General features: G+C 42.5%; 9 non-coding genes across 9 annotated transcripts; all 9 read right to left on the reverse strand.

The window, feature by feature from the left end:
* Window positions 1-88, reverse strand: trnap-agg (transfer RNA proline (anticodon AGG)). The gene is given in 2 exon segments: window positions 1-36; window positions 53-88. It is a non-coding gene; the product is annotated as a tRNA-Pro (tRNA).
* A 2991-nt stretch (window positions 89-3079) lies between these two features.
* trnap-agg (transfer RNA proline (anticodon AGG)) lies at window positions 3080-3167 on the reverse strand. Its single transcript is given in 2 exon segments — window positions 3080-3115; window positions 3132-3167. It is a non-coding gene; the product is annotated as a tRNA-Pro (tRNA).
* Window positions 3168-6157: 2990 nt separating this feature from the next.
* On the reverse strand, window positions 6158-6245 carry trnap-agg (transfer RNA proline (anticodon AGG)). Its single transcript is given in 2 exon segments — window positions 6158-6193; window positions 6210-6245. It is a non-coding gene; the product is annotated as a tRNA-Pro (tRNA).
* Window positions 6246-12314: 6069 nt separating this feature from the next.
* Window positions 12315-12402, reverse strand: trnap-agg (transfer RNA proline (anticodon AGG)). The gene is given in 2 exon segments: window positions 12315-12350; window positions 12367-12402. It is a non-coding gene; the product is annotated as a tRNA-Pro (tRNA).
* A 2991-nt stretch (window positions 12403-15393) lies between these two features.
* trnap-agg (transfer RNA proline (anticodon AGG)) lies at window positions 15394-15481 on the reverse strand. The gene is given in 2 exon segments: window positions 15394-15429; window positions 15446-15481. It is a non-coding gene; the product is annotated as a tRNA-Pro (tRNA).
* A 2990-nt stretch (window positions 15482-18471) lies between these two features.
* Window positions 18472-18559, reverse strand: trnap-agg (transfer RNA proline (anticodon AGG)). The gene is given in 2 exon segments: window positions 18472-18507; window positions 18524-18559. It is a non-coding gene; the product is annotated as a tRNA-Pro (tRNA).
* A 2992-nt stretch (window positions 18560-21551) lies between these two features.
* trnap-agg (transfer RNA proline (anticodon AGG)) lies at window positions 21552-21639 on the reverse strand. The gene is given in 2 exon segments: window positions 21552-21587; window positions 21604-21639. It is a non-coding gene; the product is annotated as a tRNA-Pro (tRNA).
* A 2992-nt stretch (window positions 21640-24631) lies between these two features.
* On the reverse strand, window positions 24632-24719 carry trnap-agg (transfer RNA proline (anticodon AGG)). The gene is given in 2 exon segments: window positions 24632-24667; window positions 24684-24719. It is a non-coding gene; the product is annotated as a tRNA-Pro (tRNA).
* Window positions 24720-27710: 2991 nt separating this feature from the next.
* trnap-agg (transfer RNA proline (anticodon AGG)) lies at window positions 27711-27798 on the reverse strand. Its single transcript is given in 2 exon segments — window positions 27711-27746; window positions 27763-27798. It is a non-coding gene; the product is annotated as a tRNA-Pro (tRNA).

The raw sequence follows: 27798 nt of genomic DNA on the forward strand, positions 1-27798 counted from the left end.
GGGCTCGTCCGGGATTTGAACCCGGGATCTCTCGCATTTCAATTATTAAAACCCCTAAGCGAGAATCATACCCCTAGACCAACGAGCCGCCGACAGTAAGGGATCTAGCTCTCAGATTCTGACCTTCGTTTGCTATTCGGCCCATCGTCCCCCTCTCCATGGTCCTGCTCATGTTTTCCCTTTGATGAATAGATTATTCTTTGAGACATTACTTCACCAACGAGCTGCATTCTTGTCAGTAAAAGGTGAATTTGGCAATGAGGTTAAATGTGATTACGGAAAAAAACCGAGTGGAAACGGTTTAACACAATAACGACGAAGTTGAGGGCAGACTGGATCAGCAGTCCATTGCCTGAACTTCTCAGTCACCTTATCTCCTATTTACAGCAACGTCAGACATCCATCCCCTACTTTTTCCATTCAAACAGAAATAATGTGCACGAAAGTCTACTTCACCGCTTGTTTTGCCCGTGCAACCAGATCGACAGTGATGAAAATGTGCCATGAGCTTTTTAAAGCAAACAGCCTTCCTTTACTTTCGGTGAGTGACTGCACGAGATGGTTGGTTTTGAGGCAGAATCAAAATAAAGAATGTAAAATTTCACGCGGCAAGTTAGCTGACCGCGGCAGGACTCGAACCTGCAATCTTTTGATAACTTCACAGTTACAATCGAAGTCAGACGACTTATCCATTAGGCCACGCGGCTGCTGCTGCTGGCATGAAATTTGTTGTTTTTTTTATACTGAGAGCAAATTTGGGACAAGGGATCTTTCAAGGAGCGGATTTATGAAAATATGGGCATATTTTGAGTAATGAACCGTTACGCTGCGATATGGATGTGCACGGACACAGGCAACGTCAATGTAGCTTGATACACAACAGTTTAACAATCGGTTATCGCAACTGAAATCACACTCCTTTTAAAATATACAGGATGATCGCGATTATGAGAAAATACGTCTTAAAGGGGCAGTTGATGAACCGGAACTGACAACCATCCCGTTTGAACAGACACCGAATGATCCAGGACAGGAAGCACATCCATCTTACACAGCTGTAGAATGGGCCTTCACGGACAGCACTTCCCTTTCAAAAGATTAAAGTCGGATTTCTATCATTCCTGAAGGCAATTGTGCTGTGCGTGAGTGAGCGCGGATCTCAGGACCACGAGTGGCTGGGACGGTTTTTGAAGCCACAGGTGATTGACAGGCAGGAAGGACGGAGGGAAGTAAAATCAACCCAGACAAAAAGACAATTTAAAACATATATATATTTATCACAATAAGAAAATCAATAAATTTACAGTTTTATTGCAAAAAATTGAATTTAGTTTGATTTCAATAAAGAAATAATTATTTCTTAATCTATATGTTTTTGATTGAACGAAGGCTGTGCGACTGCTTGAAATCCACTGGAAATCAGGGCGTGCAGTCAGTAAATACACAAACAAGAAAGCCCATGGTGTAAGACAAGCCACGAGCGAAGATGTGGGGAACAAAGGCGATCTTTTAAAGTCGCGAGTGCCTTTCTGCTGGATCTGACAGCAGCTGCGTGTGCTGTGAAAGAGCTCAAATGCAATAGAGCCCAGTGCCGGTAGAACAGAAAAGGCACATTTATTTTGAAAGTTAAAAAGTATGGAATGTCTGTTAATATACGCATATATAAATATTAATACATATATTTACATAAACAAAGTCAGTCAGTCAGTCATGTCTTGTCTTGTCTTGATTTGATTTGTATTTGAAAATAAGGAGGAAAGAGCTCATCATATCACAAAGCCCATCCGCAAGCTCTCGCTCAAATCGCTATGTTTCTAACTTATATAATTTGCCTTCTTTCAGATGTGGAACAGCAAAATCCCACAGCAGATTCTTCTCCTGTCAGGCAGTCCTCGAATGTGTGTTCAATCAAATCAGTGTGGCTTCAAGTTGCATGTAATGCATTTTTTCTCCCATGACATGAAATGCACAGTAAGATCGCGCAGCACGTTTGCACACACTCCCTCGCTACAGAAACACACCAACAAACTAAAATTCCTGCAACCTCCAAAGGCAGTTTTTGAAATTTGTAATTTAAAATCCGGGACAGACAGCACATTCCTTTTAAACAGATACATAATGATCCGATACTGATAGCAACCATTTTGGAGAGACAGAGAATGACCTCGGACAGACAGGACATCACCTTAAAAGCGATATAGAAACACAATGAACAAAAACAAAGAATTCTGTAAAACTCAGCTGGTCGTGAACATTCTGTGGATGAAGAACCCGGGCTCACGTTCAGTCAGATGATCATTCCGATATTTTAAGAAAAATGTAAAGTTTACAGATTTCTTCCACGAAAATAGCGCCTGGAAAAAAATAGGCAGCGAGGAAGGACAAAAGGGAATGTCTGTGATACAGTGGAGCGTAGGAGTGATTGAATAATAAATGGCACAATGCGAAAAGGCAAAGTGGGTGGTAAGCGGGCAATAAAATAACAAAGGATGGACTAGAGCAGGTGTTAGTGGGAACAGCAGAACCATTAGCAGACAATGAGCGCGGCTTATGATCCGAGACGTTGAATCGAATGTTGAGGCCAGAACACAATAACATGCCTGGAATGTAGGGTCTGAACCCCTTTTAATCAGACCAGGCAGCTTGCCCACCCCGGATTGATTTCCTGTACGGTTTAAATTCGGCAGCCAAGGGACTAAATCCAAAGCCAGCTTCTCCCATCTTTTCAGCGCTGGAGAAAAAGGACGCACTCATATTAAGGACAGAGTCTGTTTCACGTTGAAGTTGAGATTGACGCTGAATGTATCCATATCCCAATGGAGGTGAGCTCATGCGTGCAGAACGGAAGATGGACTGATCAAGAATTGGCCAGAATCAAACACGGGTTTAGGTTGTCGAATGAGACACTGAGCCGAGCACATCTGAGATGCATGAACTTTACTCAGTTCGGTGAGTTTCACTTTGCTCCTGGGAATCTCCAGGATTTTTGGACGCTGTGTGAACAACGGCGCGCAATCAAACGTTTTAATTTGAAACATGTCGACCGGCTGAGAAGTGTTTTTTTGACTAAAAGTTGTCAGGGCTCGTCCGGGATTTGAACCCGGGACCTCTCGCATTTCAATTATTAAAACCCCTAAGCGAGAATCATACCCCTAGACCAACGAGCCGCCGACAGTAAGGGATCTAGCTCTCAGATTCTGACCTTCGTTTGCTATTCGGCCCATCGTCCCCCTCTCCATAGTCCTGCTCATGTTTTCCCTTTGATGAATAGATTATTCTTTGAGACATTACTTCACCAACGAGCTGCATTCTTGTCAGTAAAAGGTGAATTTGGCAATGAGGTTAAATGTGATTACGGAAAAAAACCGAGTGGAAACGGTTTAACACAATAACGACGAAGTTGAGGGCAGACTGGATCAGCAGTCCATTGCCTGAACTTCTCAGTCACTTTATCTCCTATTTACTGCAACGTCAGACATCCATCCCATACTTTTTCCATTCAAACAGAAATAATGTGCACGAAAGTCTACTTCACCGCTTGTTTTGCCCGTGCAACCAGATCGACAGTGATGAAAATGTGCCATGAGCTTTTTAAAGCAAACAGCCTTCCTTTACTTTCGGTAGTGACTGCACGAGATGGTTGGTTTTGAGGCAGAATCAAAATAAAGAATGTAAAATTTCACGCGGCAAGTTAGCTGACCGCGGCAGGACTCGAACCTGCAATCTTTTGATAACATCACTGTTACAATCGAAGTCAGACGACTTATCCATTAGGCCACGCGGCTGCTGCTGCTGGCATGGAATTTGTTGTTTTTTTTATACTGAGAGCAAATTTGGGACAAGGGATTTTTCAAGGAGTGGATTTATGAAAATATGGGCATATTTTGAGTAATGAACCGTTACGCTGCGATATGGATGTGCACGGACACAGGCAACGTCAATGTAGCTTGATACTCAACAGTTTAACAATCGGTTATCGCAACTGAAATCACACTCCTTTTAAAATATACAGGATGATCGCGATTATGAGAAAATACGTCTTAAAGGGGCAGTTGATGAACCGGAACTGACAACCATCCCGTTTGAACAGACACCGAATGATCCAGGACAGGAAGCACATCCATCTTACACAGCTGTAGAATGGGCCTTCACGGACAGCACTTCCCTTTCAAAAGATTAAAGTCGGATTTCTATCATTCCTGAAGGCAATTGTGCTGTGCGTGAGTGAGCGCGGATCTCAGGACCACGAGTGGCTGGGACGGTTTTTGAAGCCACAGGTGATTGACAGGCAGGAAGGACGGAGGGAAGTAAAATCAACCCAGACAAAAAGACAATTTAAAACATATATATATTTATCACAATAAGAAAATAAATAAATTTACAGTTTTATTGCAAAAAATTGAATTTAGTTTGAGATCAATAAAGAAATAATTATTTCTTTATCTATATGTTTTTGATTGAACGAAGGCTCTGCGACTGCTTGAAATCCACTGGAAATCAGGGCGTGCAGTCAGTAAATACACAAACAAGTAAGCCCATGGTGTAAGACAAGCCACGAGCGAAGATGTGGGGAACAAAGGCGATCTTTTAAAGTCGCGAGTGCCTTTCTGCTGGATCTGACAGCAGCTGCGTGTGCTGTGAAAGAGCTCAAATGCAATAGAGCCCAGTGCCGGTAGAACAGAAAAGGCACATTTATTTTGAAAGTTAAAAAGTATGGAATGTATGTTAATATACGCATATATAAATATTAATACATATATTTATATAAACAAAGTCAGTCAGTCAGTCATGTCTTGTCTTGTCTTGATTTGATTTGTATTTGAAAATAAGGAGGAAAGAGCTCATCATGTCACAAAGCCCATCCGCAAGCTCTCGCTCAAATCGCTATGTTTCTAACTTATATAATTTGCCTTCTTTCAGGTGTGGAACAGCAAAATCCCACAGCAGATTCTTCTCCTGTCAGGCAGTCCTCGAATGCGTGTTCAATCAAATCAGTGTGGCTTCAAGTTGCATGTAATGCATTTTTTCTCCCATGACATGAAATGCACAGTAAGATCGCGCAGCACGTTTGCACACACTCCCTCGCTACACAAACACACCAACAAACTAAAATTCCTGCAACCTCCAAAGGCAGTTTTTGAAATTTGTAATTTAAAATCCGGGACAGACATCACATTCCTTTTAAACAGATACATAATGATCCGATACTGATAGCAACCATTTTGGAGAGACAGAGAATGACCTCGGACAGACAGGACATCACCTTAAAAGCGATACAGAAACACAGTGAACAAAAACAAAGAATTCTGTAAAACTCAGCTGGTCGTGAACATTCTGTGGATGAAGAAGCCGGGCTCACGTTCAGTCAGATGATCATTCCGATATTTGAAGAAAATTGTAAAGTTTACAGATTTCTTCCACGAAAATAGCGCCTGGAAAAAAATAGGCAGCGAGGAAGGACAAAAGGGAATGTCTGTGATACAGTGGAGCGTAGGAGTGATTGAATAATAAATGGCACAATGCGAAAAGGCAAAGTGGTTGGTAAGCGGGCAATAAAATAACAAAGGATGGACTAGAGCAGGTGTTAGTGGGAACAGCAGAACCATTAGCAGACAATGAGCGCGGCTTATGATCCGAGACGTTGAATCGAATGTTGAGGCCAGAACACAATAACATGCCTGGAATGTAGGGTCTGAACGCCTTTTAATCAGACCAGGCAGCTTGCCCACCCCGGATTGATTTCCTGTACGGTTTAAATTCGGCAGCCAAGGGACTAAATCCAAAGCCAGCTTCTCCCATCTTTTCAGCGCTGGAGAAACAGGACGCACTCATATTAAGGTCAGAGTCTGTTTCACGTTGAAGTTGAGATTGACGCTGAATGTATCCATATCCCAATGGAGGTGAGCTCATGCGTGCAGAACGGAAGATGGACTGATCAAGAATTGGCCAGAATCAAACACGGGTTTAGGTTGTCCAATGAGACACTGAGCCGAGCACATCTGAGATGCATGAACTTTACTCAGTTCGGTGAGTTTCACTTTGCTCCTGGGAATCTCCAGGATTTTTGGACGCTGTGTGAACAACGGCGCGCAATCAAACGTTTTAATTTGAAACATGTCGACCGGCTGAGAAGTGTTTTTTTGACTAAAAGTTGTCAGGGCTCGTCCGGGATTTGAACCCGGGACCTCTCGCATTTCAATTATTAAAACCCCTAAGCGAGAATCATACCCCTAGACCAACGAGCCGCCGACAGTAAGGGATCTAGCTCTCAGATTCTGACCTTCGTTTGCTATTCGGCCCATCGTCCCCCTCTCCATAGTCCTGCTCATGTTTTCCCTTTGATGAATAGATTATTCTTTGAGACATTACTTCACCAACGAGCTGCATTCTTGTCAGTAAAAGGTGAATTTGGCAATGAGGTTAAATGTGATTACGGAAAAAAACCGAGTGGAAACGGTTTAACACAATAACGACGAAGTTGAGGGCAGACTGGATCAGCAGTCCATTGCCTAAACTTCTCAGTCACCTTATCTCCTATTTACTGCAACGTCAGACATCCATCCCCTACTTTTTCCATTCAAACAGAAATAATGTGCACGAAAGTCTACTTCACCGCTTGTTTTGCCCGTGCAACCAGATCGACAGTGATGAAAATGTGCCATGAGCTTTTTAAAGCAAACAGCCTTCCTTTACTTTCGGTGAGTGACTGCACGAGATGGTTGGTTTTGAGGCAGAATCAAAATAAAGAATGTAAAATTTCACGCGGCAAGTTAGCTGACCGCGGCAGGACTCGAACATGCAATCTTTTGATAACATCACAGTTACAATCGAAGTCAGACGACTTATCAATTAGGCCACGCGGCTGCTGCTGTTGGCATGAAATTTGTTGTTTTTTTTATACTGAGAGCAAATTTGGGACAAGGGATCTTTCAAGGAGTGGATTTATGAAAATATGGGCATATTTTGAGTAATGAACCGTTACGCTGCGATATGGATGTGCACGGACACAGGCAACGTCAATGTAGTTTGATACACAACAGTTTAACAATCGGTTATCGCAACTGAAATCACACTCCTTTTAAAATATACAGGATGATCGCGATTATGAGAAAATACGTCTTAAAGGGGCAGTTGATGAACCGGAACTGACAACCATCCCGTTTGAACAGACACCGAATGATCCAGGACAGGAAGCACATCCATCTTACACAGCTGTAGAATGGGCCTTCACGGACAGCACTTCCCTTTCAAAAGATTATTGTCGGGTTTCTATCATTCCTGAAGGCAATTGTGCTATGCGTGAGTGAGCGCGGATCTCAGGACCACGAGTGGCTGGGACGGTTTTTGAAGCCACAGGTGATTGACAGGCAGGAAGGACGGAGGGAAGTAAAATCAACCCAGACAAAAAGACAATTTAAAACATATATATATTTATCACAATAAGAAAATCAATAAATTTACAGTTTTATTGCAAAAAATTGAATTTAGTTTGAGATCGATAAAGAAATAATTATTTCTTTATCTATATGTTTTTGATTGAACGAAGGCTGTGCGACTGCTTGAAATCCACTGGAAATCAGGGCGTGCAGTCAGTAAATACACAAACAAGTAAGCCCATGGTGTAAGACAAGCCACGAGCGAAGATGTGGGGAACAAAGGCGATCTTTTAAAGTCGCGAGTGCCTTTCTGCTGGATCTGACAGCAGCTGCGTGTGCTGTGAAAGAGCTCAAATGCAATAGAGCCCAGTGCCGGTAGAACAGAAAAGGCACATTTATTTTTAAAGTTAAAAAGTATGGAATGTATGTTAATATACGCATATATAAATATTAATACATATATTTATATAAACAAAGTCAGTCAGTCAGTCATGTCTTGTCTTGTCTTGATTTGATTTGTGTTTGAAAATAAGGGGGTAGGAGCTCATCATTTCACACAGCCCAACCGCAAGCTCTCGCTAAAATCGCTATGTTTCTAACTTATATAATTTGCCTTCTTTCAGATGTGGAACAGCAAAATCCCACAGCAGATTCTTCTCCTGTCAGGCAGTCCTCGAATGTGTGTTCAATCAAATCAGTGTGGCTTCAAGTTGCATGTCATGCATTTTTTCTCCCATGACATGAAATGCACAGTAAGATCGCGCAGACGTTTGCACACACTCCCTCGCTACACAAACACACCAACAAACTAAAATTCCTGCAACCTCCAAAGGCAGTTTTTGAAATTTGTAATTTAAAATCCGGGACAGACAGCACATTCCTTTTAAACAGATACATAATGATCCGATACTGATAGCAACCATTTTGGAGAGACAGAGAATGACCTCGGACAGACAGGACATCACCTTAAAAGCGATACAGAAACACAGTGAACAAAAACAAAGAATTCTGTAAAACTCAGCTGGTCGTGAACATTCTGTGGATGAAGAACCCGGGCTCACGTTCAGTCAGATGATCATTCCGATATTTTAAGAAAAATGTAAAGTTTACAGATTTCTTCCACGAAAATAGCGCCTGGAAAAAAATAGGCAGCGAGGAAGGAAAAAAGGGAATGTCTGTGATACAGTGGAGCGTAGGAGTGATTGAATAATAAATGGCCCAATGCGAAAAGGCAAAGTGGGTGGTAAGCGGGCAATAAAATAAAAAAGGATGGACCAGAGCAGGTGTTAGTGGGAACAGCAGAACCATTAGCAGACAATGAGCGCGGCTTATGATCCGAGACGTTGAATCGAATGTTGAGGCCAGAACACAATAACATGCCTGGAATGTAGGGTCTGAACGCCTTTTAATCAGACCAGGCAGCTTGCCCACCCCGGATTGATTTCCTGTACGGTTTAAATTCGGCAGCCAAGGGACTAAAACCAAAGCCAGCTTCTCCCATCTTTTCAGCGCTGGAGAAACAGGACGCACTCATATTAAGGGCAGAGTCTGTTTCACGTTGAAGTTGAGATTGACGCTGAATGTATCCATATCCCAATGGAGGTGAGCTCATGCGTGCAGAACGGAAGATGGACTGATCAAGAATTGGCCAGAATCAAACACGGGTTTAGGTTGTCCAATGAGACACTGAGCCGAGCACATCTGAGATGCATGAACTTTACTCAGTTCGGTGAGTTTCACTTTGCTCCTGGGAATCTCCAGGATTTTTGGACGCTGTGTGAACAACGGCGCGCAATCAAACGTTTTAATTTGAAACATGTCGACCGGCTGAGAAGTGTTTTTTTGACTAAAAGTTGTCAGGGCTCGTCCGGGATTTGAACCCGGGACCTCTCGCATTTCAATTATTAAAACCCCTAAGAGAGAATCATACCCCTAGACCAACGAGCCGCCGACAGTAAGGGATCTAGCTCTCAGATTCTGACCTTCGTTTGCTATTCGGCCCATCGTCCCCCTCTCCATAGTCCTGCTCATGTTTTCCCTTTGATGAATAGATTATTCTTTGAGACATTACTTCACCAACGAGCTGCATTCTTGTCAGTAAAAGGTGAATTTGGCAATGAGGTTAAATGTGATTACGGAAAAAAACCGAGTGGAAACGGTTTAACACAATAACGACGAAGTTGAGGGCAGACTGGATCAGCAGTCCATTGCCTGAACTTCTCAGTCACCTTATCTCCTATTTACTGCAACGTCAGACATCCATCCCCTACTTTTTCCATTCAAACAGAAATAATGTGCACGAAAGTCTACTTCACCGCTTGTTTTGCCCGTGCAACCAGATCGACAGTGATGAAAATGTGCCATTCGCTTTTTAAAGCAAACAGCCTTCCTTTACTTTCGGTGAGTGACTGCACGAGATGGTTGGTTTTGAGGCAGAATCAAAATAAAGAATGTAAAATTTCACGCGGCAAGTTAGCTGACCGCGGCAGGACTCGAACCTGCAATCTTTTGATAACATCACAGTTACAATCGAAGTCAGACGACTTATCCATTAGGCCACGCGGCTGCTGCTGCTGGCATGAAATTTGTTGTTTTTTTTATACTGAGAGCAAATTTGGGACAAGGGATCTTTCAAGGAGTGGATTTATGAAAATATGGGCATATTTTGAGTAATGAACCGTTACGCTGCGATATGGATGTGCACGGACACAGGCAACGTCAATGTAGCTTGATACACAACAGTTTAACAATCGGTTATCGCAACTGAAATCACACTCCTTTTAAAATATACAGGATGATCGCGATTATGAGAAAATACGTCTTAAAGGGGCAGTTGATGAACCGGAACTGACAACCATCCCGTTTGAACAGACACCGAATGATCCAGGACAGGAAGCACATCCATCTTACACAGCTGTAGAATGGGCCTTCACGGACAGCACTTCCCTTTCAAAAGATTAAAGTCGGATTTCTATCATTCCTGAAGGCAATTGTGCTGTGCGTGAGTGAGCGCGGATCTCAGGACCACGAGGGGCTGGGACGGTTTTTGAAGCCACAGGTGATTGACAGGCAGGAAGGACGGAGGGAAGTAAAATCAACCCAGACAAAAAGACAATTTAAACCATATATATATTTATCACAATAAGAAAATAAATAAATTTACAGTTTTATTGCAAAAAATTGAATTTAGTTTGATTTCAATAAAGAATTAATTATTTCTTAATCTATATGTTTTTGATTGAACGAAGGCTGTGCGACTGCTTGAAATCCACTGGAAATCAGGGCGTGCAGTCAGTAAATACACAAACAAGTAAGCCCATGGTGTAAGACAAGCCACGAGCGAAGATGTGGGGAACAAAGGCGATCTTTTAAAGTCGCGAGTGCCTTTCTGCTGGATCTGACAGCAGCTGCGTGTGCTGTGAAAGAGCTCAAATGCAAAAGAGCCCAGTGCCGGTAGAACAGAAAAGGCACATTTATTTTGAAAGTTAAAAAGTATGGAATGTATGTTAATATACGCATATATAAATATTAATACATATATTTATATAAACAAAGTCAGTCAGTCAGTCATGTCTTGTCTTGTCTTGATTTGATTTGTATTTGAAAATAAGGAGGAAAGAGCTCATCATGTCACAAAGCCCATCCGCAAGCTCTCGCTCAAATCGCTATGTTTCTAACTTATATAATTTGCCTTCTTTCAGATGTGGAACAGCAAAATCCCACAGCAGATTCTTCTCCTGTCAGGCAGTCCTCGAATGTGTGTTCAATCAAATCAGTGTGGCTTCAAGTTGCATGTAATGCATTTTTTCTCCCATGACATGAAATGCACAGTAAGATCGCGCAGCACGTTTGCACACACTCCCTCGCTACAGAAACACACCAACAAACTAAAATTCCTGCAACCTCCAAAGGCAGTTTTTGAAATTTGTAATTTAAAATCCGGGACAGACAGCACATTCCTTTTAAACAGATACATAATGATCCGATACTGATAGCAACCATTTTGGAGAGACAGAGAATGACCTCGGACAGACAGGACATCACCTTAAAAGCGATACAGAAACACAGTGAACAAAAACAAAGAATTCTGTAAAACTCAGCTGGTCGTGAACATTCTGTGGATGAAGAACCCGGGCTCACGTTCAGTCAGATGATCATTCCGATATTTTAAGAAAAATGTAAAGTTTACAGATTTCTTCCACGAAAATAGCGCCTGGAAAAAAATAGGCAGCGAGGAAGGACAAAAGGGAATGTCTGTGATACAGTGGAGCGTAGGAGTGATTGAATAATAAATGGCACAATGCGAAAAGGCAAAGTGGGTGGTAAGCGGGCAATAAAATAACAAAGGATGGACTAGAGCAGGTGTTAGTGGGAACAGCAGAACCATTAGCAGACAATGAGCGCGGCTTATGATCCGAGACGTTGAATCGAATGTTGAGGCCAGAACACAATAACATGCCTGGAATGTAGGGTCTGAACGCCTTTTCATCTGACCAGGCAGCTTGCCCACCCCGGATTGATTTCCTGTACGGTTTAAATTCGGCAGCCAAGGGACTAAATCCAAAGCCAGCTTCTCCCATCTTTTCAGCGCTGGAGAAACAGGACGCACTCATATTTAGGGCAGAGTCTGTTTCACGTTGAAGTTGAGATTGACGCTGAATGTATCCATATCCCAATGGAGGTGAGCTCATGCGTGCAGAACGGAAGATGGACTGATCAAGAATTGGCCAGAATCAAACACGGGTTTAGGTTGTCCAATGAGACACTGAGCCGAGCACATCTGAGATGCATGAACTTTACTCAGTTCGGTGAGTTTCACTTTGCTCCTGGGAATCTCCAGGGATTTTGGACGCTGTGTGAACAACGGCGCGCAATCAAACGTTTTAATTTGAAACATGTCGACCGGCTGAGAAGTGTTTTTTTGACTAAAAGTTGTCAGGGCTCGTCCGGGATTTGAACCCGGGATCTCTCGCATTTCAATTATTAAAACCCCTAAGCGAGAATCATACCCCTAGACCAACGAGCCGCCGACAGTAAGGGATCTAGCTCTCAGATTCTGACCTTCGTTTGCTATTCGGCCCATCGTCCCCCTCTCCATGGTCCTGCTCATGTTTTCCCTTTGATGAATAGATTATTCTTTGAGACATTACTTCACCAACGAGCTGCATTCTTGTCAGTAAAAGGTGAATTTGGCAATGAGGTTAAATGTGATTACGGAAAAAAACCGAGTGGAAACGGTTTAACACAATAACGACGAAGTTGAGGGCAGACTGGATCAGCAGTCCATTGCCTGAACTTCTCAGTCACCTTATCTCCTATTTACAGCAACGTCAGACATCCATCCCCTACTTTTTCCATTCAAACAGAAATAATGTGCACGAAAGTCTACTTCACCGCTTGTTTTGCCCGTGCAACCAGATCGACAGTGATGAAAATGTGCCATGAGCTTTTTAAAGCAAACAGCCTTCCTTTACTTTCGGTGAGTGACTGCACGAGATGGTTGGTTTTGAGGCAGAATCAAAATAAAGAATGTGAAATTTCACGCGGCAAGTTAGCTGACCGCGGCAGGACTCGAACCTGCAATCTTTTGATAACTTCACAGTTACAATCGAAGTCAGACGACTTATCCATTAGGCCACGCGGCTGCTGCTGCTGGCATGAAATTTGTTGTTTTTTTTATACTGAGAGCAAATTTGGGACAAGGGATCTTTCAAGGAGCGGATTTATGAAAATATGGGCATATTTTGAGTAATGAACCGTTACGCTGCGATATGGATGTGCACGGACACAGGCAACGTCAATGTAGCTTGATACACAACAGTTTAACAATCGGTTATCGCAACTGAAATCACACTCCTTTTAAAATATACAGGATGATCGCGATTATGAGAAAATACGTCTTAAAGGGGCAGTTGATGAACCGGAACTGACAACCATCCCGTTTGAACAGACACCGAATGATCCAGGACAGGAAGCACATCCATCTTACACAGCTGTAGAATGGGCCTTCACGGACAGCACTTCCCTTTCAAAAGATTAAAGTCGGATTTCTATCATTCCTGAAGGCAATTGTGCTGTGCGTGAGTGAGCGCGGATCTCAGGACCACGAGTGGCTGGGACGGTTTTTGAAGCCACAGGTGATTGACAGGCAGGAAGGACGGAGGGAAGTAAAATCAACCCAGACAAAAAGACAATTTAAAACATATATATATTTATCACAATAAGAAAATCAATAAATTTACAGTTTTATTGCAAAAAATTGAATTTAGTTTGATTTCAATAAAGAAATAATTATTTCTTAATCTATATGTTTTTGATTGAACGAAGGCTGTGCGACTGCTTGAAATCCACTGGAAATCAGGGCGTGCAGTCAGTAAATACACAAACAAGAAAGCCCATGGTGTAAGACAAGCCACGAGCGAAGATGTGGGGAACAAAGGCGATCTTTTAAAGTCGCGAGTGCCTTTCTGCTGGATCTGACAGCAGCTGCGTGTGCTGTGAAAGAGCTCAAATGCAATAGAGCCCAGTGCCGATAGAACAGAAAAGGCACATTTATTTTGAAAGTTAAAAAGTATGGAATGTATGTTAATATACGCATATATAAATATTAATACATATATTTACATAAACAAAGTCAGTCAGTCAGTCATGTCTTGTCTTGTCTTGATTTGATTTGTATTTGAAAATAAGGAGGAAAGAGCTCATCATATCACAAAGCCCATCCGCAAGCTCTCGCTCAAATCGCTATGTTTCTAACTTATATAATTTGCCTTCTTTCAGATGTGGAACAGCAAAATCCCACAGCAGATTCTTCTCCTGTCAGGCAGTCCTCGAATGTGTGTTCAATCAAATCAGTGTGGCTTCAAGTTGCATGTAATGCATTTTTTCTCCCATGACATGAAATGCACAGTAAGATCGCGCAGCACGTTTGCACACACTCCCTCGCTACAGAAACACACCAACAAACTAAAATTCCTGCAACCTCCAAAGGCAGTTTTTGAAATTTGTAATTTAAAATCCGGGACAGACAGCACATTCCTTTTAAACAGATACATAATGATCCGATACTGATAGCAACCATTTTGGAGAGACAGAGAATGACCTCGGACAGACAGGACATCACCTTAAAAGCGATATAGAAACACAATGAACAAAAACAAAGAATTCTGTAAAACTCAGCTGGTCGTGAACATTCTGTGGATGAAGAACCCGGGCTCACGTTCAGTCAGATGATCATTCCGATATTTTAAGAAAAATGTAAAGTTTACAGATTTCTTCCACGAAAATAGCGCCTGGAAAAAAATAGGCAGCGAGGAAGGACAAAAGGGAATGTCTGTGATACAGTGGAGCGTAGGAGTGATTGAATAATAAATGGCACAATGCGAAAAGGCAAAGTGGGTGGTAAGCGGGCAATAAAATAACAAAGGATGGACTAGAGCAGGTGTTAGTGGGAACAGCAGAACCATTAGCAGACAATGAGCGCGGCTTATGATCCGAGACGTTGAATCGAATGTTGAGGCCAGAACACAATAACATGCCTGGAATGTAGGGTCTGAACCCCTTTTAATCAGACCAGGCAGCTTGCCCACCCCGGATTGATTTCCTGTACGGTTTAAATTCGGCAGCCAAGGGACTAAATCCAAAGCCAGCTTCTCCCATCTTTTCAGCGCTGGAGAAAAAGGACGCACTCATATTAAGGACAGAGTCTGTTTCACGTTGAAGTTGAGATTGACGCTGAATGTATCCATATCCCAATGGAGGTGAGCTCATGCGTGCAGAACGGAAGATGGACTGATCAAGAATTGGCCAGAATCAAACACGGGTTTAGGTTGTCCAATGAGACACTGAGCCGAGCACATCTGAGATGCATGAACTTTACTCAGTTCGGTGAGTTTCACTTTGCTCCTGGGAATCTCCAGGATTTTTGGACGCTGTGTGAACAACGGCGCGCAATCAAACGTTTTAATTTGAAACATGTCGACCGGCTGAGAAGTGTTTTTTTGACTAAAAGTTGTCAGGGCTCGTCCGGGATTTGAACCCGGGACCTCTCGCATTTCAATTATTAAAACCCCTAAGCGAGAATCATACCCCTAGACCAACGAGCCGCCGACAGTAAGGGATCTAGCTCTCAGATTCTGACCTTCGTTTGCTATTCGGCCCATCGTCCCCCTCTCCATAGTCCTGCTCATGTTTTCCCTTTGATGAATAGATTATTCTTTGAGACATTACTTCACCAACGAGCTGCATTCTTGTCAGTAAAAGGTGAATTTGGCAATGAGGTTAAATGTGATTACGGAAAAAAACCGAGTGGAAACGGTTTAACACAATAACGACGAAGTTGAGGGCAGACTGGATCAGCAGTCCATTGCCTGAACTTCTCAGTCACTTTATCTCCTATTTACTGCAACGTCAGACATCCATCCCATACTTTTTCCATTCAAACAGAAATAATGTGCACGAAAGTCTACTTCACCGCTTGTTTTGCCCGTGCAACCAGATCGACAGTGATGAAAATGTGCCATGAGCTTTTTAAAGCAAACAGCCTTCCTTTACTTTCGGTAGTGACTGCACGAGATGGTTGGTTTTGAGGCAGAATCAAAATAAAGAATGTAAAATTTCACGCGGCAAGTTAGCTGACCGCGGCAGGACTCGAACCTGCAATCTTTTGATAACATCACTGTTACAATCGAAGTCAGACGACTTATCCATTAGGCCACGCGGCTGCTGCTGCTGGCATGGAATTTGTTGTTTTTTTTATACTGAGAGCAAATTTGGGACAAGGGATTTTTCAAGGAGTGGATTTATGAAAATATGGGCATATTTTGAGTAATGAACCGTTACGCTGCGATATGGATGTGCACGGACACAGGCAACGTCAATGTAGCTTGATACTCAACAGTTTAACAATCGGTTATCGCAACTGAAATCACACTCCTTTTAAAATATACAGGATGATCGCGATTATGAGAAAATACGTCTTAAAGGGGCAGTTGATGAACCGGAACTGACAACCATCCCGTTTGAACAGACACCGAATGATCCAGGACAGGAAGCACATCCATCTTACACAGCTGTAGAATGGGCCTTCACGGACAGCACTTCCCTTTCAAAAGATTAAAGTCGGATTTCTATCATTCCTGAAGGCAATTGTGCTGTGCGTGAGTGAGCGCGGATCTCAGGACCACGAGTGGCTGGGACGGTTTTTGAAGCCACAGGTGATTGACAGGCAGGAAGGACGGAGGGAAGTAAAATCAACCCAGACAAAAAGACAATTTAAAACATATATATATTTATCACAATAAGAAAATAAATAAATTTACAGTTTTATTGCAAAAAATTGAATTTAGTTTGAGATCAATAAAGAAATAATTATTTCTTTATCTATATGTTTTTGATTGAACGAAGGCTCTGCGACTGCTTGAAATCCACTGGAAATCAGGGCGTGCATTCAGTAAATACACAAACAAGTAAGCCCATGGTGTAAGACAAGCCACGAGCGAAGATGTGGGGAACAAAGGCGATCTTTTAAAGTCGCGAGTGCCTTTCTGCTGGATCTGACAGCAGCTGCGTGTGCTGTGAAAGAGCTCAAATGCAATAGAGCCCAGTGCCGGTAGAACAGAAAAGGCACATTTATTTTGAAAGTTAAAAAGTATGGAATGTATGTTAATATACGCATATATAAATATTAATACATATATTTATATAAACAAAGTCAGTCAGTCAGTCATGTCTTGTCTTGTCTTGATTTGATTTGTATTTGAAAATAAGGAGGAAAGAGCTCATCATGTCACAAAGCCCATCCGCAAGCTCTCGCTCAAATCGCTATGTTTCTAACTTATATAATTTGCCTTCTTTCAGATGTGGAACAGCAAAATCCCACAGCAGATTCTTCTCCTGTCAGGCAGTCCTCGAATGCGTGTTCAATCAAATCAGTGTGGCTTCAAGTTGCATGTAATGCATTTTTTCTCCCATGACATGAAATGCACAGTAAGATCGCGCAGCACGTTTGCACACACTCCCTCGCTACACAAACACACCAACAAACTAAAATTCCTGCAACCTCCAAAGGCAGTTTTTGAAATTTGTAATTTAAAATCCGGGACAGACATCACATTCCTTTTAAACAGATACATAATGATCCGATACTGATAGCAACCATTTTGGAGAGACAGAGAATGACCTCGGACAGACAGGACATCACCTTAAAAGCGATACAGAAACACAGTGAACAAAAACAAAGAATTCTGTAAAACTCAGCTGGTCGTGAACATTCTGTGGATGAAGAAGCCGGGCTCACGTTCAGTCAGATGATCATTCCGATATTTTAAGAAAATTGTAAAGTTTACAGATATCTTCCACGAAAATAGCGCCTGGAAAAAAATAGGCAGCGAGGAAGGACAAAAGGGAATGTCTGTGATACAGTGGAGCGTAGGAGTGATTGAATAATAAATGGCACAATGCGAAAAGGCAAAGTGGTTGGTAAGCGGGCAATAAAATAACAAAGGATGGACTAGAGCAGGTGTTAGTGGGAACAGCAGAACCATTAGCAGACAATGAGCGCGGCTTATGATCCGAGACGTTGAATCGAATGTTGAGGCCAGAACACAATAACATGCCTGGAATGTAGGGTCTGAACGCCTTTTAATCAGACCAGGCAGCTTGCCCACCCCGGATTGATTTCCTGTACGGTTTAAATTCGGCAGCCAAGGGACTAAATCCAAAGCCAGCTTCTCCCATCTTTTCAGCGCTGGAGAAACAGGACGCACTCATATTAAGGTCAGAGTCTGTTTCACGTTGAAGTTGAGATTGACGCTGAATGTATCCATATCCCAATGGAGGTGAGCTCATGCGTGCAGAACGGAAGATGGACTGATCAAGAATTGGCCAGAATCAAACACGGGTTTAGGTTGTCCAATGAGACACTGAGCCGAGCACATCTGAGATGCATGAACTTTACTCAGTTCGGTGAGTTTCACTTTGCTCCTGGGAATCTCCAGGATTTTTGGACGCTGTGTGAACAACGGCGCGCAATCAAACGTTTTAATTTGAAACATGTCGACCGGCTGAGAAGTGTTTTTTTGACTAAAAGTTGTCAGGGCTCGTCCGGGATTTGAACCCGGGACCTCTCGCATTTCAATTATTAAAACCCCTAAGCGAGAATCATACCCCTAGACCAACGAGCCGCCGACAGTAAGGGATCTAGCTCTCAGATTCTGACCTTCGTTTGCTATTCGGCCCATCGTCCCCCTCTCCATAGTCCTGCTCATGTTTTCCCTTTGATGAATAGATTATTCTTTGAGACATTACTTCACCAACGAGCTGCATTCTTGTCAGTAAAAGGTGAATTTGGCAATGAGGTTAAATGTGATTACGGAAAAAAACCGAGTGGAAACGGTTTAACACAATAACGACGAAGTTGAGGGCAGACTGGATCAGCAGTCCATTGCCTAAACTTCTCAGTCACCTTATCTCCTATTTACTGCAACGTCAGACATCCATCCCCTACTTTTTCCATTCAAACAGAAATAATGTGCACGAAAGTCTACTTCACCGCTTGTTTTGCCCGTGCAACCAGATCGACAGTGATGAAAATGTGCCATGAGCTTTTTAAAGCAAACAGCCTTCCTTTACTTTCGGTGAGTGACTGCACGAGATGGTTGGTTTTGAGGCAGAATCAAAATAAAGAATGTAAAATTTCACGCGGCAAGTTAGCTGACCGCGGCAGGACTCGAACATGCAATCTTTTGATAACATCACAGTTACAATCGAAGTCAGACGACTTATCAATTAGGCCACGCGGCTGCTGCTGTTGGCATGAAATTTGTTGTTTTTTTTATACTGAGAGCAAATTTGGGACAAGGGATCTTTCAAGGAGTGGATTTATGAAAATATGGGCATATTTTGAGTAATGAACCGTTACGCTGCGATATGGATGTGCACGGACACAGGCAACGTCAATGTAGTTTGATACACAACAGTTTAACAATCGGTTATCGCAACTGAAATCACACTCCTTTTAAAATATACAGGATGATCGCGATTATGAGAAAATACGTCTTAAAGGGGCAGTTGATGAACCGGAACTGACAACCATCCCGTTTGAACAGACACCGAATGATCCAGGACAGGAAGCACATCCATCTTACACAGCTGTAGAATGGGCCTTCACGGACAGCACTTCCCTTTCAAAAGATTATTGTCGGGTTTCTATCATTCCTGAAGGCAATTGTGCTATGCGTGAGTGAGCGCGGATCTCAGGACCACGAGTGGCTGGGACGGTTTTTGAAGCCACAGGTGATTGACAGGCAGGAAGGACGGAGGGAAGTAAAATCAACCCAGACAAAAAGACAATTTAAAACATATATATATTTATCACAATAAGAAAATCAATAAATTTACAGTTTTATTGCAAAAAATTGAATTTAGTTTGAGATCGATAAAGAAATAATTATTTCTTTATCTATATGTTTTTGATTGAACGAAGGCTGTGCGACTGCTTGAAATCCACTGGAAATCAGGGCGTGCAGTCAGTAAATACACAAACAAGTAAGCCCATGGTGTAAGACAAGCCACGAGCGAAGATGTGGGGAACAAAGGCGATCTTTTAAAGTCGCGAGTGCCTTTCTGCTGGATCTGACAGCAGCTGCGTGTGCTGTGAAAGAGCTCAAATGCAATAGAGCCCAGTGCCGGTAGAACAGAAAAGGCACATTTATTTTTAAAGTTAAAAAGTATGGAATGTATGTTAATATACGCATATATAAATATTAATACATATATTTATATAAACAAAGTCAGTCAGTCAGTCATGTCTTGTCTTGTCTTGATTTGATTTGTATTTGAAAATAAGGAGGAAAGAGCTCATCATGTCACAAAGCCCATCCGCAAGCTCTCGCTCAAATCGCTATGTTTCTAACTTATATAATTTGCCTTCTTTCAGATGTGGAACAGCAAAATCCCACAGCAGATTCTTCTCCTGTCAGGCAGTCCTCGAATGCGTGTTCAATCAAATCAGTGTGGCTTCAAGTTGCATGTAATGCATTTTTTCTCCCATGACATGAAATGCACAGTAAGATCGCGCAGCACGTTTGCACACACTCCCTCGCTACAGAAACACACCAACAAACTAAAATTCCTTGCAACCTCCAAAGGCAGTTTTTGAAATTTGTAATTTAAAATCCGGGACAGACAGCACATTCCTTTTAAACAGATACATAATGATCCGATACTGATAGCAACCATTTTGGAGAGACAGAGAATGACCTCGGACAGACAGGACATCACCTTAAAAGCGATATAGAAACACAGTGAACAAAAACAAAGAATTCTGTAAAACTCATCTGGTCGTGAACATTCTGTGGATGAAGAACCCGGGCTCACGTTCAGTCAGATGATCATTCCGATATTTTAAGAAAAATGTAAAGTTTACAGATTTCTTCCACGAAAATAGCGCCTGGAAAAAAATAGGCAGCGAGGAAGGACAAAAGGGAATGTCTGTGATACAGTGGAGCGTAGGAGTGATTGAATAATAAATGGCACAATGCGAAAAGGCAAAGTGGGTGGTAAGCGGGCAATAAAATAACAAAGGATGGACTACAGCAGGTGTTAGTGGGAACAGCAGAACCATTAGCAGACAATGAGCGCGGCTTATGATCCGAGACGTTGAATCGAATGTTGAGGCCAGAACACAATAACATGCCTGGAATGTAGGGTCTGAACGCCTTTTAATCAGACCAGGCAGCTTGCCCACCCCGGATTGATTTCCTGTACGGTTTAAATTCGGCAGCCAAGGGACTAAATCCAAAGCCAGCTTCTCCCATCTTTTCAGCGCTGGAGAAACAGGACGCACTCATATTGAGGTCAGAGTCTGTTTCACGTTGAAGTTGAGATTGACGCTGAATGTATCCATATCCCAATGGAGGGGAGCTCATGCGTGCAGAACGGAAGATGGACTGATCAAGAATTGGCCAGAATCAAACACGGGTTTAGGTTGTCCAATGAGACACTGAGCCGAGCACATCTGAGATGCATGAACTTTACTCAGTTCGGTGAGTTTCACTTTGCTCCTGGGAATCTCCAGGATTTTTGGACGCTGTGTGAACAACGGCGCGCAATCAAACGTTTTAATTTGAAACATGTCGACCGGCTGAGAAGTGTTTTTTTGACTAAAAGTTGTCAGGGCTCGTCCGGGATTTGAACCCGGGACCTCTCGCATTTCAATTATTAAAACCCCTAAGCGAGAATCATACCCCTAGACCAACGAGCCGCCGACAGTAAGGGATCTAGCTCTCAGATTCTGACCTTCGTTTGCTATTCGGCCCATCGTCCCCCTCTCCATGGTCCTGCTCATGTTTTCCCTTTGATGAATAGATTATTCTTTGAGACATTACTTCACCAACGAGCTGCATTCTTGTCAGTAAAAGGTGAATTTGGCAATGAGGTTAAATGTGATTACGGAAAAAAACCGAGTGGAAACGGTTTAACACAATAACGACGAAGTTGAGGGCAGACTGGATCAGCAGTCCATTGCCTAAACTTCTCAGTCACCTTATCTCCTATTTACTGCAACGTCAGACATCCATCCCCTACTTTTTCCATTCAAACAGAAATAATGTGCACGAAAGTCTACTTCACCGCTTGTTTTGCCCGTGCAACCAGATCGACAGTGATGAAAATGTGCCATGAGCTTTTTAAAGCAAACAGCCTTCCTTTACTTTCGGTGAGTGACTGCACGAGATGGTTGGTTTTGAGGCAGAATCAAAATAAAGAATGTAAAATTTCACGCGGCAAGTTAGCTGACCGCGGCAGGACTCGAACATGCAATCTTTTGATAACATCACAGTTACAATCGAAGTCAGACGACTTATCAATTAGGCCACGCGGCTGCTGCTGTTGGCATGAAATTTGTTGTTTTTTTTATACTGAGAGCAAATTTGGGACAAGGGATCTTTCAAGGAGTGGATTTATGAAAATATGGGCATATTTTGAGTAATGAACCGTTACGCTGCGATATGGATGTGCACGGACACAGGCAACGTCAATGTAGCTTGATACACAACAGTTTAACAATCGGTTATCGCAACTGAAATCACACTCCTTTTAAAATATACAGGATGATCGCGATTATGAGAAAATACGTCTTAAAGGGGCAGTTGATGAACCGGAACTGACAACCATCCCGTTTGAACAGACACCGAATGATCCAGGACAGGAAGCACATCCATCTTACACAGCTGTAGAATGGGCCTTCACGGACAGCACTTCCCTTTCAAAAGATTATTGTCGGGTTTCTATCATTCCTGAAGGCAATTGTGCTATGCGTGAGTGAGCGCGGATCTCAGGACCACGAGTGGCTGGGACGGTTTTTGAAGCCACAGGTGATTGACAGGCAGGAAGGACGGAGGGAAGTAAAATCAACCCAGACAAAAAGACAATTTAAAACATATATATATTTATCACAATAAGAAAATCAATAAATTTGCAGTTTTATTGCAAAAAATTGAATTTAGTTTGAGATCAATAAAGAAATAATTATTTCTTTATCTATATGTTTTTGATTGAACGAAGGCTGTGCGACTGCTTGAAATCCACTGGAAATCAGGGCGTGCAGTCAGTAAATACACAAACAAGTAAGCCCATGGTGTAAGACAAGCCACGAGCGAAGATGTGGGGAAAAAAGGCGATCTTTTAAAGTCGCGAGTGCCTTTCTGCTGGATCTGACAGCAGCTGCGTGTGCTGTGAAAGAGCTCAAATGCAATAGAGCCCAGTGCCGGTAGAACAGAAAAGGCACATTTATTTTGAAAGTTAAAAAGTATGGAATGTATGTTAATATACGCATATATAAATATTAATACATATATTTATATAAACAAAGTCAGTCAGTCAGTCATGTCTTGTCTTGTCTTGATTTGATTTGTATTTGAAAATAAGGAGGAAAGAGCTCATCATGTCACAAAGCCCATCCGCAAGCTCTCGCTCAAATCGCTATGTTTCTAACTTATATAATTTGCCTTCTTTCAGATGTGGAACAGCAAAATCCCACAGCAGATTCTTCTCCTGTCAGGCAGTCCTCGAATGCGTGTTCAATCAAATCAGTGTGGCTTCAAGTTGCATGTAATGCATTTTTTCTCCCATGACATGAAATGCACAGTAAGATCGCGCAGCACGTTTGCACACACTCCCTCGCTACAGAAACACACCAACAAACTAAAATTCCTTGCAACCTCCAAAGGCAGTTTTTGAAATTTGTAATTTAAAATCCGGGACAGACATCACATTCCTTTTAAACAGATACATAATGATCCGATACTGATAGCAACCATTTTGGAGAGACAGAGAATGACCTCGGACAGACAGGACATCACCTTAAAAGCGATATAGAAACACAGTGAACAAAAACAAAGAATTCTGTAAAACTCATCTGGTCGTGAACATTCTGTGGATGAAGAACCCGGGCTCACGTTCAGTCAGATGATCATTCCGATATTTTAAGAAAAATGTAAAGTTTACAGATTTCTTCCACGAAAATAGCGCCTGGAAAAAAATAGGCAGCGAGGAAGGACAAAAGGGAATGTCTGTGATACAGTGGAGCGTAGGAGTGATTGAATAATAAATGGCACAATGCGAAAAGGCAAAGTGGGTGGTAAGCGGGCAATAAAATAACAAAGGATGGACTACAGCAGGTGTTAGTGGGAACAGCAGAACCATTAGCAGACAATGAGCGCGGCTTATGATCCGAGACGTTGAATCGAATGTTGAGGCCAGAACACAATAACATGCCTGGAATGTAGGGTCTGAACGCCTTTTAATCAGACCAGGCAGCTTGCCCACCCCGGATTGATTTCCTGTACGGTTTAAATTCGGCAGCCAAGGGACTAAATCCAAAGCCAGCTTCTCCCATCTTTTCAGCGCTGGAGAAACAGGACGCACTCATATTGAGGTCAGAGTCTGTTTCACGTTGAAGTTGAGATTGACGCTGAATGTATCCATATCCCAATGGAGGGGAGCTCATGCGTGCAGAACGGAAGATGGACTGATCAAGAATTGGCCAGAATCAAACACGGGTTTAGGTTGTCCAATGAGACACTGAGCCGAGCACATCTGAGATGCATGAACTTTACTCAGTTCGGTGAGTTTCACTTTGCTCCTGGGAATCTCCAGGATTTTTGGACGCTGTGTGAACAACGGCGCGCAATCAAACGTTTTAATTTGAAACATGTCGACCGGCTGAGAAGTGTTTTTTTGACTAAAAGTTGTCAGGGCTCGTCCGGGATTTGAACCCGGGACCTCTCGCATTTCAATTATTAAAACCCCTAAGCGAGAATCATACCCCTAGACCAACGAGCCGCCGACAGTAAGGGATCTAGCTCTCAGATTCTGACCTTCGTTTGCTATTCGGCCCATCGTCCCCCTCTCCATGGTCCTGCTCATGTTTTCCCTTTGATGAATAGATTATTCTTTGAGACATTACTTCACCAACGAGCTGCATTCTTGTCAGTAAAAGGTGAATTTGGCAATGAGGTTAAATGTGATTACGGAAAAAAACCGAGTGGAAACGGTTTAACACAATAACGACGAAGTTGAGGGCAGACTGGATCAGCAGTCCATTGCCTAAACTTCTCAGTCACCTTATCTCCTATTTACTGCAACGTCAGACATCCATCCCCTACTTTTTCCATTCAAACAGAAATAATGTGCACGAAAGTCTACTTCACCGCTTGTTTTGCCCGTGCAACCAGATCGACAGTGATGAAAATGTGCCATGAGCTTTTTAAAGCAAACAGCCTTCCTTTACTTTCGGTGAGTGACTGCACGAGATGGTTGGTTTTGAGGCAGAATCAAAATAAAGAATGTAAAATTTCACGCGGAAAGTTAGCTGACCGCGGCAGGACTCGAACATGCAATCTTTTGATAACATCACAGTTACAATCGAAGTCAGACGACTTATCAATTAGGCCACGCGGCTGCTGCTGTTGGCATGAAATTTGTTGTTTTTTTTATACTGAGAGCAAATTTGGGACAAGGGATCTTTCAAGGAGTGGATTTATGAAAATATGGGCATATTTTGAGTAATGAACCGTTACGCTGCGATATGGATGTGCACGGACACAGGCAACGTCAATGTAGCTTGATACACAACAGTTTAACAATCGGTTATCGCAACTGAAATCACACTCCTTTTAAAATATACAGGATGATCGCGATTATGAGAAAATACGTCTTAAAGGGGCAGTTGATGAACCGGAACTGACAACCATCCCGTTTGAACAGACACCGAATGATCCAGGACAGGAAGCACATCCATCTTACACAGCTGTAGAATGGGCCTTTACGGACAGCACTTCCCTTTCAAAAGATTATTGTCGGGTTTCTATCATTCCTGAAGGCAATTGTGCTATGCGTGAGTGAGCGCGGATCTCAGGACCACGAGTGGCTGGGACGGTTTTTGAAGCCACAGGTGATTGACAGGCAGGAAGGACGGAGGGAAGTAAAATCAACCCAGACAAAAAGACAATTTAAAACATATATATATTTATCACAATAAGAAAATCAATAAATTTGCAGTTTTATTGCAAAAAATTGAATTTAGTTTGAGATCAATAAAGAAATAATTATTTCTTTATCTATATGTTTTTGATTGAACGAAGGCTGTGCGACTGCTTGAAATCCACTGGAAATCAGGGCGTGCAGTCAGTAAATACACAAACAAGTAAGCCCATGGTGTAAGACAAGCCACGAGCGAAGATGTGGGGAAAAAAGGCGATCTTTTAAAGTCGCGAGTGCCTTTCTGCTGGATCTGACAGCAGCTGCGTGTGCTGTGAAAGAGCTCAAATGCAATAGAGCCCAGTGCCGGTAGAACAGAAAAGGCACATTTATTTTTAAAGTTAAAAAGTATGGAATGTATGTTAATATACGCATATATAAATATTAATACATATATTTATATAAACAAAGTCAGTCAGTCAGTCATGTCTTGTCTTGTCTTGATTTGATTTGTATTTGAAAATAAGGAGGAAAGAGCTCATCATGTCACAAAGCCCATCCGCAAGCTCTCGCTCAAATCGCTATGTTTCTAACTTATATAATTTGCCTTCTTTCAGATGTGGAACAGCAAAATCCCACAGCAGATTCTTCTCCTGTCAGGCAGTCCTCGAATGCGTGTTCAATCAAATCAGTGTGGCTTCAAGTTGCATGTAATGCATTTTTTCTCCCATGACATGAAATGCACAGTAAGATCGCGCAGCACGTTTGCACACACTCCCTCGCTACACAAACACACCAACAAACTAAAATTCCTGCAACCTCCAAAGGCAGTTTTTGAAATTTGTAATTTAAAATCCGGGACAGACATCACATTCCTTTTAAACAGATACATAATGATCCGATACTGATAGCAACCATTTTGGAGAGACAGAGAATGACCTCGGACAGACAGGACATCACCTTAAAAGCGATACAGAAACACAGTGAACAAAAACAAAGAATTCTGTAAAATTCAGCTGGTCGTGAACATTCTGTGGATGAAGAAGCCGGGCTCACGTTCAGTCAGATGATCATTCCGATATTTTAAGAAAAATGTAAAGTTTACAGATTTCTTCCACGAAAATAGCGCCTGGAAAAAAATAGGCAGCGGGGAAGGACAAAAGGGAATGTCTGTGATACAGTGGAGCGTAGGAGTGATTGAATAATAAATGGCACAATGCGAAAAGGCAAAGTGGTTGGTAAGCGGGCAATAAAATAACAAAGGATGGACTAGAGCAGGTGTTAGTGGGAACAGCAGAACCATTAGCAGACAATGAGCGCGGCTTATGATCCGAGACGTTGAATCGAATGTTGAGGCCAGAACACAATAACATGCCTGGAATGTAGGGTCTGAACGCCTTTTAATCAGACCAGGCAGCTTGCCCACCCCGGATTGATTTCCTGTACGGTTTAAATTCGACAGCCAAGGGACTAAATCCAAAGCCAGCTTCTCCCATCTTTTCAGCGCTGGAGAAACAGGACGCACTCATATTAAGGTCAGAGTCTGTTTCACGTTGAAGTTGAGATTGACGCTGAATGTATCCATATCCCAATGGAGGTGAGCTCATGCGTGCAGAACGGAAGATGGACTGATCAAGAATTGGCCAGAATCAAACACGGGTTTAGGTTGTCCAATGAGACACTGAGCCGAGCACATCTGAGATGCATGAACTTTACTCAGTTCGGTGAGTTTCACTTTGCTCCTGGGAATCTCCAGGATTTTTGGACGCTGTGTGAACAACGGCGCGCAATCAAACGTTTTAATTTGAATCATGTCGACCGGCTGAGAAGTGTTTTTTTGACTAAAAGTTGTCAGGGCTCGTCCGGGATTTGAACCCGGAACCTCTCGCATTTCAATTATTAAAACCCCTAAGCGAGAATCATACCCCTAGACCAACGAGCC

The sequence above is a fragment of the Pristiophorus japonicus genome, unplaced genomic scaffold (assembly GCF_044704955.1).
Source record: "Pristiophorus japonicus isolate sPriJap1 unplaced genomic scaffold, sPriJap1.hap1 HAP1_SCAFFOLD_33, whole genome shotgun sequence".
NCBI classification, from domain to species: domain Eukaryota; kingdom Metazoa; phylum Chordata; class Chondrichthyes; family Pristiophoridae; genus Pristiophorus; species Pristiophorus japonicus.